At 29.2% G+C, this 4,597-nt stretch overlaps 1 long non-coding RNA gene across 1 annotated transcript; it reads left to right on the forward strand.

The window, feature by feature from the left end:
• The first annotated feature begins 1,179 nt into the window (after window positions 1–1,179).
• LOC145307228 (uncharacterized) lies at window positions 1,180–3,739 on the forward strand. Its single transcript, XR_013875357.1, has 3 exons — window positions 1,180–1,247; window positions 3,024–3,109; window positions 3,677–3,739. It is a non-coding gene; the product is annotated as an uncharacterized LOC145307228 (long non-coding RNA).
• Window positions 3,740–4,597: the final 858 nt, after the last annotated feature.

The raw sequence follows: 4,597 nt of genomic DNA on the forward strand, positions 1-4,597 counted from the left end.
TAACAATTTTTTAAGGGATTTATGCATTAATTATAAAGAAATATAGTATAAGGTAGAAATTAATGATTTTTTTTAAAATAAGAAATATTAGAAAAAAAGAAGTTCGACCCCTATCACTTTAGAGGACAGCTGCTGACCTCCAGTTTAATGAATGTAGCCAAATACATGTTAAAGATGAAAATCACCCTGAAAAGTTTACAGAAATGCTTTTTAATGTGTTAAAAAACATTTTCAAATCTTGATTTTGAGGATAATGACCTCTCAGATGCTCCTATGGGTGATGATGGTGAGCCAAATGTTATCTAAGTACATGCCCATTACAAACTTGTCTATAATCCTATGTACCATTTATGTAGTCATAGTAATCTCCAATGGAGCCTCCTGACAAGAAATATAACCATCATCTAAGAAGTACGGTATTAACTTATGAAATTGAGTAATTTAAATTGCAATTTTTTTCTTTTATAATACTGCTTGGCTTGAGGCTGCTATGACTACATAAATTGGACCATAGTTCAATATATAAGTTGTCATCATGGGCATGCACTTTAAAGACATTTGGCTCACCATCACTACCTGTAGGAGCATCTTAGAGGCCATTTTTGGGAGTAATTTTTATCTTTAGCATGTATTTAGCTTCATCCATAAGACTGGAGGTCAGCCTTTTTTTCGAAGATTTATGAATTTAAAGGGTGTGCAAAAAATACACACATTTTTAAAATTCAAATTGCGTGGCTTGTGGTAATAGTAGAAAAATGTTGCGCATATCGTTGGAATCGTCACAAGCTCTAGCAATTGAAAATATAAGACCCGTTTTTGTTCTATTTGTAGTTTAGGAGCTACGTTGAAAAATGTGAGAAAAAGGTTGAAAAGTTTTAAGTAATTGGAACATTTTAGCTCTTAATTCCTGTACTATCCGTAGCACAGGAATGGTTTTTATATATTAAAAAAACAGAGCTTATGAGTGAAAAATATTGAATTCAAACAGGGACAATACTATTCAGAAATATTTCAGCTAAAGATTGTTATAATCTAATATTACATATATTTAAAGATTGGTCTGACCACATTTTTAATTTTTTTAAAATTTTATCCATTTTTGTGCAGCTGTACCTCAAAATATTTGTTTCATCTCTTAGATTTTTATTCATGGATGTAATATTTTTATTTATCTAATTTTATGTAGACTGTTGAAAATTAAGATATAAGAAGTAAGAATAAATTTGCTTCAGCTCCAACTTTGTGAGGTAAGCATTTTCTAATTTACATTTTTACTATTTTCTATTTTATTTCAAACATTTTTATTAGGAATAAAGATATCTTTGCTATCCAAAATCTCTACACTCTTTAAAATTTTTATTTGTTATTTTGTTTTTGGAAGAAATTACATTTTTCCAATTACATAAGATACATTATTAGAAATAGAAAGGGTTTATAATTTTAATGATACAATCAATCCCGCAAATCATAACCCATTAATAGCAAACAATATGTGCAGAGCCATGATAAATGGACACAAGAGATAAAATCAACCTTATTTGACGTTCGCTCAAAGCCCCCCAAAAAATGGACTTAAAAGTGTATTAAACTGTATATAAGTCATTTGCGAATATATTGATACCATTAATTTGCATCTTATACAAAAAAAAATATGTTTTTTTAATATTTTTCTCTTGCTACAAATCAAATTTCAAATTTGAGTCACCAAAAATGCGAAACTAATTTTTGCTCTAGAACAATCATTTTTTGGAGTTAGAAAGTGCTTAATACCTCATTTTAATCGCCTGGCATTGCTTTATAATATACAGGTAATAACTTGGTTGTTTTTAGAACAGTTGACTAAAAAATCGAGGTTTTGTGATAAACCTACTTTTGTTGTTTCTCCATAAATGATATTTTTTTTTCCAAAATTTTTGGCTGTAAAGAAGCTTTATATATTCATATAACATCCACCTAAATTTGACTTTTGATATATTATCTATAACATCACCAGAAGGAATTGAATTTTGGAAAAAAATATTAATTTATATTTTACACTGCTATGCATTGTTCTCGTTCTTGTTTCTAAAAAATATTTATGTAATTAAAAAGATAATTATTTAACGCTTCTATAGATATCTTTATCATTTTTCTAGGCTAAATATAACTATAATTACACCATTTTAAAGATAAACATCATAACATATTAATGCAATCATTGAATCGGTCTGTATTATTAAGCTGGCAACCCTTAAAACAGCTGCATTTCATAATAAAAAAACAAAGTAAAACAATTTGTGAATAAGTGATTTACTATTTTAAAAAGCAAAACATTTTTATAGTAAGGGTGTGTATATCCGTATGTACCTATGCCACCATAAGCTCTTTTTGTTAATTCAGGCGTGTTAGAATCTTAAACATTGGGTGATGATTTTTGTGTATTAGACTTATATACAGTTTAATACACTTTTAAGTCCATTTTTTGGGGGGCTTTGAGCGAACGTCAAATAAGGTTGATTTTATCTCTGTTCACAAATAACTTTTAAAAGCCGACCGATTATTTCTGTAGGTCAACCTAAACAAGTACAATAATTGTGAACTAGGCTTATATCTCATTTGCCATAAATTTTAGTTTTAGAGTTTACAAAAAAATTCTAAAAAACTTTAAAGTTATATGTGTTTGCAGTACCTAAACTTATTCATAGATGACTCCCTAATGCTGAGAATAAAGCCATGAGTAGTCATTAATAGCAACAAAACAGAATTTCCCATAACAATTTGAAACTGATTAATGTACAGTGGATTAGAACCAGTTCTCAGACATACAGAAAAATTATGTCTAGCATCATATTACATCCAGTTTTCTATGAATATAAGAATTTACAATCATGAGAATAGAACCAATTTTTTAGCCCATGCTTTTGGCATCTCATGGCTAAAAAAATAGTTTAAATTTTATGATTGTACTGTACATTTTATATCCCTGGAAAGCTGTTTCTAATATGATGTGAGAAATAATTATTCCTAACTTTTCACAATTATAGAAATGAAGCCAAAAGAGGAGGAGATATCCTTAACCCTGAAAAGGGACTCTGGTCAAGAGTGGGGATTTGAATTTGCTGCTGACAAGGTAAGAGATTAAACAATATTGACAGATATAATCTATATAATAAAATAACAGGATCTTTGCCTCTATGTATGTCTGTCTGTACCCAAGGCTCTTGCTAACCACTGAATCAATATGGTTCTCCTTTTCAGGGTAGCTTCTCATAGGTTCTGTAAATGTTTATAACTATTAGGGGGAGGGTACCACCACACTCCCATGAAAAATCACCCCCCCCCCCAAAAAAAAATAATAATCTAGGCCAAGGGAGTTTCATTTTTTTTTCTGGAAAGTTATCTTCATAGGCAGTGACTTACTATCATAAAGAAAACTTACTAGTTTAGACTGATGTAACTTTAAAGGAAGTGTTAATAACACCCTCTGACCTCTCATAAATTTTATTCCTTAGTCCCTCTTATTTTCAATTAGTTTACAAATGGACTAGGAAAGGGGGTTGCAAGTGAGAGAAATATCAAGATTTTATAATAATTTATAATTTATCATTATGTGTGTCTATCTATATGTTAGATTCAATTACATAGAGAATAAAAATATATTTTTTTTTTCAAACAAGTATAAAGTAAATATTTTTAGTCCTCCACACCATGGGTGTTGCATGTGTATCCAAATAGTCCAGCAGATGTTGCAGGTTGCAAAGTAAGTCTAAACCCTAAAATATTTCCAATTTTATATTCTTTTTAAAAAAAGCAAAAGTTACTTTTCCAGTATGGCTTTCAAATTAATACACATCACATGGATTATAAGAGGTTCTCAGATATAATGAAAAATCATGAATTGTATCATAGACAATTTTCTACAAAAATTAAAATGAAAATCATAATAGTAATACCAGGATTGTATTGTATTGTATTGTATTGAATAATTCTCAGGATTCTTGTGTGAGAATATCAAAAAGAATGTCTTTTAATTTGCTTCAATCCATTTTCACTATTTTCACAATAATTAGTCTAGCTGAAGAAGCCGGTGATTGTTAGCCCTTTGTCCCATTAAGGCTAACAAAACTTGGAATTATTTTAAAATTTTTATTTTGATATCCATGGAAAGCTTTTTTGGATCATGGAAAGAAAAAGAAGCAGCAAGTTTTTTCTTATATTAATTGTAGCTTTTGATAGGTTAATTTACAGTAGGTTAGTTTGAGTAAATTTAAATATTGCCCCGCATGGTTAAAGCTCCCCACATTGGCTAGAAATAGAAGAAAAGATACTATGAAAATACAACCAAACCTTCTACTTCTTTTTCTTTCCATCATCCACTGTCTTAAATAGTTTGCAATAAATAACTATTATCATATTGTTGCCACAAAGAATATTCTCCTAAATCACTTTTTTACCAGTTTCTTTAATTTAGAAAAATGATGTTATAACAAGCATTGATGGAAATTTAGTGGACAAAGCAGCCAAAATTGATATTATGAAAATAATATCAGATGCAGATAATTCATTGGAATTAACCATAAAAAGGTAACAAATAATATTTCATGATTTTGTTCTATGA

This window comes from Acartia tonsa, chromosome 15, assembly GCF_053477335.1.
Source record: "Acartia tonsa isolate MP-2025a chromosome 15, ASM5347733v1, whole genome shotgun sequence".
In the NCBI taxonomy this organism is placed as follows: domain Eukaryota; kingdom Metazoa; phylum Arthropoda; class Copepoda; order Calanoida; family Acartiidae; genus Acartia; species Acartia tonsa.